Source organism: Hipposideros armiger, unplaced genomic scaffold (genome assembly GCF_001890085.2).
Source record: "Hipposideros armiger isolate ML-2016 unplaced genomic scaffold, ASM189008v1 scaffold_233, whole genome shotgun sequence".
Lineage (NCBI taxonomy): Eukaryota > Metazoa > Chordata > Mammalia > Chiroptera > Hipposideridae > Hipposideros > Hipposideros armiger.
In genome coordinates, this window is record NW_017731583.1 from 197,645 (window position 1) to 210,727 (window position 13,083).

Consider the following 13,083-nt stretch of genomic DNA (forward strand, 5'->3'; position numbering starts at 1 on the left):
GTGTTGAGTGCCAAGCAGCAGCTGGGCACTCTCCCACCCGTCTATCATATGCATCTCAGCTCTGCGTTTTGCAGATGTAGCAGTAGGGGCACAACAAAGTTTACAAGGCCCTTTCGTAGCGGAGCCAAGATTTATTTCAGAGCCTGACACTGCTGTAAACACACTTCTCACTAACTCTTATGGCTAATAACAGCAATAAAAAGGCAGCAATAGCAGATCAATACAAGTTCTGTGTGTGGGATAGAAATCTGTGCATTTAAATATAATAACCCGTCTTATCTATACATATATCCCATTTATGTCAACTCTAATAACAATGCAAGAAACCCTCTCTTTCCAACTGCAATGGGAAACCGCTGATATATTTTGTGCAAAGCCTCTGATAAAAAGGCATGAGAGGAAAACCGAGAAGGGCAGAGGAAGGAGGGAGGAAGGTTCTGGAGAGCAGAGAGCATTATTAGCTCCAGGTTGCAGAGCAAACAAATGTTGAGCAGGCTCAGCCTCTCTGCGGCCCAGCTGGTGCTGTGAGCTTGGTGAAGCCATTAGAGCAGCAGCCCTGGCAGCACGCTGCTCTGGGCCTCCAGGCCACGGTAAAACAGCAGAGCCTTTTTTCCACAAGAAGAAAAGGCCAGTGTCTGTGGCGCAAGCACTTTACCACATGCTCCTTTTGGTACAGAAAGCAGGGCAGGGAGGAAAGAAAGCCAGAGTCATAGAGTTTTCCTGACTTTCTTCTAAAGCGAACACTTCCCCCACTTTGAATAAGACTTAAGAAATTACATGTGTGAAATGACATATTTACTTATTTAACAAAAAATTTTTTTAATTGTATGGACTTCAAAGTTATGATAAATAATGATAGCTGAATAGCCCTGGAACTGTTTCTCATGAGAAATCATCTAGCAGATGTTAAAAGAAACCATGATGAATAGAGGGAGTGACTCGAGTAGAGCAAATATATTGGATTGTCGGAAAAGTCAGGATGCATTTTTGCAGCGAAAAACATAGAAAAAAATACGTCATGACTTTTCAAACAACCCAATATATAAAAATACAACACTTATGATTATTTACTTGACTCTATGCCTATGAATTTGTCTTACAAGCTCAGCTGGGTGGATATCAGCTCATTCTAAGATTACGTGTTTATTCTTAGGATTTGATGTATTCCTTGTTGTGGCCTGGAGCCATAGGAGAGGGCAGTCCTCCTGAGGCCAGAACAGGACTTCCGGGGACCATATATCCCAGACTCAGCTGCAACCGAACTATCTGTGGTAAAAAAACAAACAGCTCTTTAATAAAGAATGATTTTGGAACAGGCATTTCTGGGGGTATGATGAGTAGATGAAAACTTCATTCACTCAAACCCTGAGTACTGTTGTTCAAAATATAATTAACCTTTGAATCTTATGGAATACAATTTAGTCTTTCCTTGAAGATTCAACAGGATTTCAAACCCGTCTTTTTATCCTTATGAAGCTGAATTATCATTGTAAATATTACAGAACAATCTAGTTTAAGTGTTGAGCATCTGGATGTTTACTTCTCAGTTTTGGAGCCATTTCAAGAATAACATGCTTTGTGTGTGTGTGTGTGTGTGTGTGTGTGTGTGTATGGGGGGGTAATATATACACACACACATATATATGTGTGTGTACACATAAATACACAAAAACATATAGCACACAAGCAAATATATGGTCACATATTTAAAAATCCAAATATCACCAAGTTAAAAAATGGTAAGTTTTTCACAAACATTATGATATGTATTTTTTTTCTCTTTTAGTAAGCTCACAAATGTCTCTGTATACTCTCCACTACGGGCTTGTCCCAAGGTGACTGAAAGCAGGTCAATTGAGATAGCTGAGCAAATGGCAACTGTCATTGTTAGCAGCCTCTTAAGGAAGTATCTCTCTGATCAGAAGAGCTCAGCATTTTAAGCAGCACTCACCAAGTCACTTCTCAAGGTGGCCTCCTGCCAATGGGGCAGCTACTCCAAAGCACATGTTACTCCACTCTCCCTTGGCCAATGAAGCAGCCATGTCCAAAATAATGACAACTCTCAAAAAATGCGGACTGAGGATTTAGGAGACATCGCCATAGGCTCCTCCTCCCTGGGCCTGGCCTGATTTTTTTTTTTTTTTAATCTATTAGTCTCATCATCAGGCGAATGGGTGTTCTGGATTTTATGGCACATCAAGAAGTTCCTCCTTGATCCTACATTATTAAGTTTGAACCAAATGAGATTGCTAATGTTCAATTATGTTTGCCCCCAAAATGGCCATTAAATATAGTTTAACCTAATATAACCATATGTTTTAAAGCTTGTTAGCTTGCCTGAAATTTGATAAATTACAAATTAATTTAGTGATGTTTGCTCCCTTTGGTAATACAAATACAAGCATGCCCATAATCTTTCTCACACAGAGTGAATTCACTTAATCAGAATCCTTTTCCCTCCTGCATCTGTGTTACACTTTGCTGAGGGAGTAGGGTTCTCTCATGCTTTGGCTTTCTGGAAAACAGAAACTTGAGTAACAGAAACCTTTCCATGATAGAATATTAGGCAATTTTGAGTAGACAAAAGAGCAGACAGTAGAGAAAGTTCTAGATGGGAGGGCATAGTGTATGGGTGGGGCTAGGGTGGCACAGAGGTAGTAGGGTTTCTTATGATGTACACTTCCCAGGTAGGCTATAGACTATCGGGGATGAGCATAGACTTTGGACCCAGACTTTCTAGAAGGAAGCACCAGCTCAGCCATTTGCTAATTGTGAGGCCTTAAGCAAGCTCCCCAACTGTTCTGTGCCTCAGTTTCCTCTTGTGCAAAATGGGCCATTATGAGGGATTAACTGACTTATTATATGTAGAGCACCTAGAATAGAACCCTGCATTTAAGAGGTGTTATACCAATGTTAGCTGTCATCATTTCCCTGATCCCCATGCACTAATTCAACAGAAGTGCTTATTACTGTGGCCACCACAAAATCCCCAACCCATTGTGTACTGTGCAGGTCCCTTCAAGAGTAGAAATACATTCCAGAAAACTGACGAGCCATCAATGAGGAATCGGTCCTCATTTTAGCAGAGAAGTATGTTACTGACATCTCAAGGCCATTAGGATGCCTTGAGGAACAGGGCAATTTGAACATGGAGATTTCTTAGAAACCCTCCCCCAGTTATGACTTCTGAGTATAACAATAGATGAGAATTCTTTTTCTAGTACCTTTTCCATAGAAATTTGTTTTTCATCTTTTGAGCAGGCTATACTGTTTTCCAGTATGTAGTATATCACCCCCAGGGACATCTGGTGTGCTTCCAAACCTACTTTGGTAATATAGAACTACAAAATACACCATTTAGTTATTGCCTATTTTAACAACAGAAGGCCAAATTGTGGTGCCTCAATTCATGGCACCTTTTTTTTACCTAGTGAACATAAAAATATTTGTCAAGCAAAGCAAAATACAGGAACCGACACAAGGTTTCTTAATTTCTAGATTTCTTGTTTTGTCTGCATTCTGTTTGGGTAGTCTCTCGGCCCTTTCTGCAGGCATCCTGGCTGTTGCCTTCCGCTGACCCAGCTCTCCTAATACTGAGGGTTAGAATACACTCCAGTACACAATGTTGTCATAGAGTCACATTATATTTCTGGAAACTGTTACACATTACTGCTTGTCTGTGGACAATTAATGGGACCCACATTATTTTCCCCAGCTCTTCTTAGGGCATCAGTGCTAGTCTCACCTTTTTTAGGTTTCAGTTCACTCAACTTTGTAAATTTACTGAAACATCTAAGAGAATCTAGTATTCTAATTCCATTGTCAATGTTTATCTGCCATGAGTGAAATGTAAGCCCTGGTTTTATTTCAAGTGGATTCTATTTAAAGAGAACAGACTGTTGGTAGTAACAGGTCTTTCAGTACGGACTACCATGAATCCTCTGTCCACTGACAGATTAGATAGCAGGGAGAAAAAAAAAATCACATGAGTTTCACCTCATGTAGAACAAACAAGCCAAGTACTAGGCCAGAGGAAAACAAAACTAGACCTTAATCTTTGCTTGATGAATATCTCTCTCTCTTTTTTCTTCTTTTAACACCTGGAACAAATTTATCTCTGAAAACTGTCTGATAGAAATCCCCAAACAAATCAAGTAAGTTCATCATTAAGAGAAAAAATATGGAATTATTTAATAGTAAAATAACTCTTCTACAGCCTAATGCTTCTATGTGTCAGAGCACTGCTGTTTATGTTTTCATGAGTTTGGTTTCTAGGCTTTTTGAAAGTACACATTCTAAGTCTTTGTCAATAGCCACATTTTCAGAAAGTGTAATCTTTTTTACCTTTTTTTGCTATATATCCAAACACATAAAGTTATGATGCATGTCAGTATTAAGAACACCTTCATATTTAACCAAGAGACTCTTAAAAACCCTGGATTTGTTTTAATAAATTGATTTTTACTCAACCCACTTTTCCTCGAGCCTTTGGCATGACCACATTCCTTTCGAATTACTTAGCCCAGCTGTGTGGTGGGTGACGCGGAGGGCAGCGTTCCCTAATGGGAAAAATCCATGGTACATACACTAAGGTGTTAGCCCTCTCAGAATTCCTAAGGCAGGAAAATAAAGCAAATGAACAGAATTTGTCGAAAGGAAGAAAACTTGACTTAAACTTATGTCACAAAGCTGCTTTCAAGAGGCCCACATGGCAGGCCTCAGGGTGTGTGAGAAAGAGTTCTAGATGCGATGGTGGGAGACCTGGGTTCTAATCTGGATTGTTTGACTTTAGCCAAGCGATCTGACCTTAATAGACCCCAGCTTCCCAACCATAAAATGAAGAGTGTAATATTTGTCTTTCCCACTTTACAGAGTTATTGTGAGTATAAAACAGAAAAACAGATGTGAAGGTTCCCCAGAGAAATATATAAAATAGTACAGATATTAATACTGAGTCTCCTTGGTCTTTATAAGGGTCAAGAGTTCTTCAGACCCCTTCTTATTTTCCTTAAAAGGAAGAGGGCCTTTCTTTGAAGACTAAAATCCTCCAAGTTCATGATTCATTCTTAGGCATTATATGTAAGGTGTAACCCAAGGTCTGAGATCATAGAAAACCCAAAACACCAGTTATATTTTATCAAAATTTCAGAGCAAATTTCTCCCTCTCTCTCTCCCTCTCTCTCTCTCTCTCTCTCTCTCTCTCTCTCTCTCTCTCTCTCTCTCTTATTTTCAAGCTTACTGTTTCTAATCTTTGCACAAATTGATACACTTGAATGTTTTATTGCAATACTTTCAGCCACACACCCACATACACATATTTACCTCCACCCCCACTCACTCTTTTTCCTCTCCAAATGCCTACACTTACCATTTTCTTCTCCACTTTAATCTTTTCTCTTCCATGATTCCTCTAAGCTCTACTATTCATCCTAATTCTTAACCACAAATTCTTTGATGTTCTAGGGCTCATTTGTTGAAATAATTGCTTTGGTTTTGTTTTGTTTTTACTTCAAAAGAAAGAAAAGACCCATGAAGTTTGCCCCCACAAGTTGATGGATAAGTTACGGAGATGCTCACAATTTTAAAACTGAAAACACACACACACACACACACACACACACACACACACACACATACACACACACACTTCAGCAGTTGGAATGGGTTGATCACTGTAATTTAATTAAAAATATGACTATTGAACATTATTTGGTTAATTTGTCTGAGACACCCTGACCTGATGTTTGTACAGACTGCCAGAAAGAATTAAATTGACCAAACTATCTGCTGTCCAAGATGGTGATCGGGAGCCTGGTTTGCACCCAACCGTGAGCACGGAGAAACTTAACAGAGAATAGAATGATCTCCAAAGTGGTGAAGTGGAATCCTTTGCTCTTTTGTGGTTGTTCTCTATGCCACATAACATGTATATATTTACATATATACTATATATATATATATATATAGTATATATATATATATATATATATATATATATATATACACTCCACATGACATATATAAACACCACTTCAGAGTCCTCTTTAGTTTTTCTTGTTAGAATAGAAAGCAAGTCAATACTTCAACACACCTTAATTGTACAAAAATATTTTTTTTCTAAATTTAGAAATTTTATAATGTTCTCGGCACTAAATATGATGTCACTGTTTTACTAAAAGTATGTTGTAAATGTCCAATCATGTCTGAAGTAAACACCTCAGAAAAATGATCTGAAAAATTTTGCCACACACACACACGCGCACGCACACAGACACACACACACACACACACATCTTTTAGGTGACTCTAATAAAAATACTTTATAAAATATATTTGAATATAGACTAGAATATTAAATATTGAGTACACAACTGGAATTCATGCTGGCATGGAAAAAAATGTTGTTTGTAAATACTTTCTCAAACCCTTCTGTCTAATCTTGATGGTACATAAAAGCTGTTACTTTATATTAAAATGTTTTCACACATGTTGCATTTCCCTTATATACCGTAAAAATCTTACTGCCCTGACTACTGCATCGCTTATGAAATATAATGTTGGGCAAGCTGCACAAGATCTCTGTGGTTCTTCTTTTGTTGCTGTTCATGTTCTTAGTTATTATTTGGGGCATGGGTATAATAAGAGTAACTACCTAATTGGGTAGCTGTAAGGATGTCGTGGGATACTATATACTGCTTAGAAAAGTTCCAAGCACGAAATCAGTTCTCAATAAATGTTAGCTGATATTATTCATGATTTTACTCCCCATCAAACCTCATCCAATGCACACAGCAAACTACACTTGCATAGTTCCTGAAAACCTCAATGAGAAATCAAATCTATGCTATGACTTTTGCTATTTCATATAAAGTTTCTCAAAAAAATGGATTGCCTCACAAATATAAAGACATAGATGACAGACAGAAATAATAAAGAGACAGATGACTGGTAGATAAATGATTGATAGATAGATGATAGATAGATAGATGATAGAGTGTGTATGTGTGTGTGCATGTTTGGCGCTCATGAGAAAAGCTCTGTATTAAACCATCAGTAAAACCATAATGAAACAAGGTAGGAAGATACATCTAAATCTTACAACTCTGGCAACATGCAGTCAGTCTCTTATAATACTACATCTACATAGCAGTTCTTATATTATTCAAATCACCCTTGTATGTCCTCAAGCATCCTATCTTTCCCCTTTGGGGTGGTGTAGATGAGTGTGCCAGCTATTGCCTGTCAGTACTGAGTCTAATTCTACTCTTCCTGTGATCTTCTCAGAATCACAAGGCATTAGACACCTGGAAACTGTGTCGCCAAGATTCCCTTGCACAATGGAAGTCAGCTGGTTTGGCCCATGAGAAACACTTGCAATAAATTAGAAGTGGGCGGAAGGGAGACATGCCAATGCTTCCAGCTCCAGCAGGTGCAGCAGTTGGGACTGCGGGTGCCAGGACCCCGGGAAGTTCGCAGGGGCAGCAGGGCTGGTTCCTGCCTAACAGCCAGGGTTTTGCTACCAGCAGCTTCCGCAGCAGCGCGTTAGCTCAGTGGCCAGGGAAGGTTCATGTCCTCTGTCCAGGGAGGGAAGTATCTTCCTAATCCAAGTAAAACTCCTCACCTCTGCCCCTTTGGCCTTTATGACACCTTTCTAACACAAAAATATCTTTCTATTTGAAACCTCCAGAATGGTAGCAGTTAATCTAATTACAGAGTGGTTTCTTAATTATACAGCCATTTGTGGGACAAGTATAAAGCTTTGCTTTTACCTGTATCCATTCGAAATACATACATACATACATACGTACATACATACATACATACATACGCCTTTTGAATATGATTAGTGTTTTTAAACCTAATGGAAAACTAATCAATTTCAGTCTTCAAAGTAAAACTTCTCGTTTTCCTTTTAAATATGTTTTATTTGGTATTAAGATGGAAATATTCAATCACAAATATTACTTTTATCAACTGAATATGGTACAATGTGTTTGACATTTAAACCTTTCCTTTAACAAAAGTTCCTTTCTTTATTTTAAATGTCAGCACCTGTTCTCTCCCTGGCCATCTCTAAAAGTGAGCAACTACTTCTCCCTCCTCTGTGGCCCCACTTAACTTATTTTTCTTTTTTCTTGCACATCAGTAGAATTTTACTCTTCTCTGATTTGCATACTCCTTTTATCAACATATTCAATTCATTCCCAACCTGAAAATAAACTTGGTGAACCCATTTCCAATAAAAAATTCAAATGATTTCTCTCGCCTCCAGTTACTGCCAAAATGCAAGCAAAACCTACCCTCTTGACCTTATAGTTCTGTGTGCTATTTCCTGTTACTTCTTATTCACTGACACAATGTTTCTAGAACCTTGGCTGCAAGCTTCCTTCATGAGTGCACTACTAGGTCACAACAGCCGAGCATGTAGCCTCAAAATCTGTGTTAACAAACCCTCCAGGTGATTTTTATGATGACTCCATTTTGAGAAACTTTAAATGCAGATTTTGCTGCAGTTCTCTGACCAACACTACACCCCACAGATCACAGCTCATCGAAACCTGTGGCGGATTCTCAGATTTCACCCTTGTCTGATCTACAGCATTTCATCCGAGTTCCCACCTCCCCCCACTAGACTTTTGACAATGCCATTTTGTCTCCTTTTCAAATGACTTTGGTCACAAATTACTCAAAATGAGGCCCTTTGTTTTCCTATTTATAACACATTTCCGTAATGATCTTTCTTGCTACTACTTCAAATGTCATCCCATATAGATGATTCTATATCATGTGTGTGTGCAGTTGTATATTCTACATTTCCAGCATTCTACTGGATTTTCTTACTGGAGGGCACACAAGTTACTCCTTTCACAAATATTAGTGAAATGTAGGGCCAGTAGTACCAAGCACAGTGCTCAACTCTGGAACCTAAAATCCTAGAGGCCCTCAAGCAAACTTAGCATCATTTTCCACTATCTCAACCAGGAAGTCATGCTTCTTGTCTCTCATTTACCTTCTTTTTCTTTTTCTTTTCTTTTTTTAATTTTTTTCCAAATTGTCCTTCTTTTGATTTACCTTTCTCAGTTCCTGACACTACTACCTTTCTAGTTGCTTAGTTTTGAACACTAAGAAGCATCCAGTGGTGTGCTGGCCTGTGTTTAACAACCAGTTTTCCATAGCAATAAAGTCCTCATTTGTAATGAGAGTATTCACACCATGGTTAATTCAAGTACCAATTGATATTGCTGAATAGGAAGTTGGGGACCAATGTGCAAAAAGTCTGCTCTTAGGAGTCAATGCCAACTGTGCCCAGGATACCACTGGAATCACCTCTTTTTTCCCCATATTTATATCCCATATTCAATCATTCACCAAAATCCATGAACTTTCCCTTTGGATTATGTTCAGAGTTATTATACACTTTCTATTCTCACCATCATTGCTCTCACATAAGCCTCATGGTCTCTTTACCAGATTATACATTGGTACTTTATCCTATTTTACTTGGCTCCTATCGGCCCTCCACGTGTCATGATGTTTATGTTTTGCAAGAACGGATGTGGTCATGTCATTCCAAGTTTCAAAATTTTTATCACTTTCATTAGCAAACAAAATCAACTCTGCCTGGGACAGCTGTAAGAATAAAAATATTGGATATAATAATGACATCAAACAACAGATTGGACCCAGGATAAAAATAAGGATATTTTCATTGTAAAAAATTTTTTTGAACATTCACTATCTTGTGATGGTTGTTTTTTTCTTTTAGAAATGTTTCCTATTGGCATGAAAGTATGTTTGGTTCTTTGTATCTTTCCACCTTCTCATAGCTATCTCACATTTTATTCCTATTGCTGCTGACAGACGCTAGTCTAAAGTCATTGCAGTACCTTCTAACAAGCTTTTATCATCTCCTTCTCTCCAGTTTATCATCCATGATTTGTTAAGAAATCAACAGATAATCAACTAAAATTCATTTTATTCATCTATACCTCTTTGTACATTATAGCACATGTCGTATTTCATTTTATTTCATTATCTGAGTGTTTAACAGTCTCTCTGCTATCCTGTGAGCTACTCTATGGCAATCACAATGCTATTTTAATTTTTTATCTCTAAAATACATGGTTGTAAAAACGTCCTATTTATATTATAAGTATTTGATGAAGTTTGTATAAAGAAATATCAATGATATTTCTTCTCTAGAATCCTATGACTTAAGAGTTTAACCTCCGCCAAAGGCATACCATGTAAAAATCACTTTGAGTTGAGGAAATAGGGAGAAGCTATAACAGTCAGTAATGCCCAGTTTCTGCCCTATTGGTACTTGAAATCTATAAGGGAAGCAAATTTTTAATAGAATACTGTGATCTAAGATAATGAGCACATTACAGTGCTGTACTTAAAACTTTGAAATAGAGAGAAAAGAGCCAATTGACTATGTTTAGTCATTAAGAGGCTTTATGAAACTAAGAGTTCTGTATGGGCTTTAAAGAATTATGTGGGAGGAAGCTGTGTGTGAAAGGTTCAAAAGAGAATATTCCATTTACGCAAAGGGAAGAACTTATGCAAAGGTATAGAGGTATGGACAGGCGGATTCCCAGGATACTTACTCATATTAATCACCCCTTACATACATTTTGATTGTGGTTGTAGGGAGTAGAAAAGAAACAAATGTAGAGCCATGGGAAGTGAGAATCCAGCGCTGGTTTGAAGTGGGATTGTGAAGGGCCTTATATTTCATGTTGTGGAAGCATAACTTAATCCTATGGACAGTTCTATATTTTTATAAAGATTATACCAGTGGCAGAGTAAAGAAGGCATTGAATGTGGAGAGCCTAGATACAGAAAACCTTAATTAGAAAACTACTGAGAGCATTTAAGTGAGAGATGAGAATCTGAACTAAAACAGAGACAGCAAGAGCTAATTAAAAGTGTGCATTAGGGCCAGCCAAGTGGCACATTGGTTAAGAGCTGGCTTGGGACGCCATAGGACCCCAGTTCGGATCCCACATATGAGGGCCAGTGACACTGCCCTCTACAGCTAAGATGCTGAACAACAGCTCAACCCGGAGCTGGGCTGACGTGAGTCACTGGCGACGGCGTAGGCTGCAGCCCCTGTGGCAGTGGGTTGCCATGGGCTACCGTGTGTAGCCAGCAGCCAGCGTGAGCGGCCAGCAGCTGCCCTGAGCGGCCGTCCAGAAGCCGGCGACTGATCTGCCTCGCCCGGGAAGGGCACAATGATGGTGCCAACATGGGCCAGTGAAGCAACGTCCTCCACAACTAGACTGAAGAACAAAAGGACAGCAACTTGTCTGTTCCCCTTCCCCCAATTCCCCAGTGCTGTTCCCATCCCCAAATCCCCCCAATAAAAATCTTGAAAAAAATAGTGCACATTACTCTTCAACTATTGGATAAAGGAAAAGAATCAAGAGAAACAATCCAAATAACCCAAAGAGAAATTTGGACAACTCACTATACCATCAGGGAAAACAAGACATTCTTGACTAGAAAGAGTGCTTATAACTTTTTCAGATAATGTTAGAGGTGGGAATTTTAGAAGGTCAGAATAATGAAAAGGTGAAGGAGAAATAAGGCTGACATGATTTATCTAACAAGTGTTATTGTTGCATGCGCATTCAGATAAGATTTTGGGGGGCTTATAGGATGTGAAGACATTTTCTAATTGACAAGAATAATTCTAAAGTTCATTGAAAGATCTATGTGACTTATTTTGTTATAGGAGCAGAACTAAATTTTTTGAGACACATCTGCACACAATTTAGTGCAGAAGATAGATAAAAATGTTTCATGTTGTTATGATGAGACATATCATCTGCTTGCTTCCCACTAAATAGATTTTAGGATTTTCAAGACTAGTGAAGATTAAGAAAATATAGTGAGAAAAAAGGAAAAACGTCAGCAATGAAATCCATGGAGAAGAAAAAACAAGTTCATAAATGCTTCCATTGTCTTTCAAGATATTTTATATGTTCAGAAATTGAAAGATAATAAGTTTCATAGCAACTATATTTATTAAGAATTCAGTGTATTGAGCATGAAAAAGTGTATATTTTCTATACTTACTCTGTTATAATAGATTCCTTTATACATAAAATTTAAGACTGATAAAATGTGAGTAAAAATAGATCAAACTTCAAATATTTTTTTCAAGTTCTTTTTTGGACATTACATTTCTACACTCCTATATAGTTAAATCTTTTTTTCACACAGAATTTTAGACCTGCCACGTTTTATTGCCTTAAACATAGAGGTATAATGTAATAATTTATTTTTCTCATCCTCCCAACCCATTCTCTTTGACAACCATCAGCTTGTTTATTTTTTAACATCTTTATTTTCTGCTGTCCATCTTTTCTTTTCTTTTTTTTTTTTAGTTTCAGGTGTGCAAAACAATGTAATAATTAGACATTTATACCCCTCACAAAGTGATAACTCCCCTTCCCCAGTCAATATCCCTCTGACATCATATATAGCTGTTACAATTCCATTGACTCTATTCCCTATGCTGTGTTCCACATCCTGTGACAATATATATATACATATATACATATATATACATATATATATATATACATGTATATATATATATATAATTATAGTTGACATTCAGTATTATTCAGCTTCAGCTTTACGTGTATCAGCTTGTTCTTTATATCTATGGGCCTATTTTGTTTTGTTTTGCTTTCACTTCTATTAGATTTCAAATATAAGTGAAATCATACAGTATTTGTCTTTCTCTGTCTGACTTATTTGACTTATCATAATACCCTCTAGGTCTTTCCATGTGGCCAAAAATGGCAACATTTCATTCTTTTTTATTGCTGAGTAATATTTATATTACATCTCCTTTACCCATTAGTCTATAAATGAATACCTAGGTTGCCTCAATATCTTGGCTATTGCAAGTAGTGCTCCAATGAATATTGGGGTGCATAAATCTTTTCAAATTAGTGTTTTTGCTTTCTTTGACTAAAACCCAGAAGTGAAATTGCTGTGTTGTATGGTAGCTCTATTTTTAATTTTTTGAGGGATCTCCATACTGTCTGTCATAGTGGCTGTACC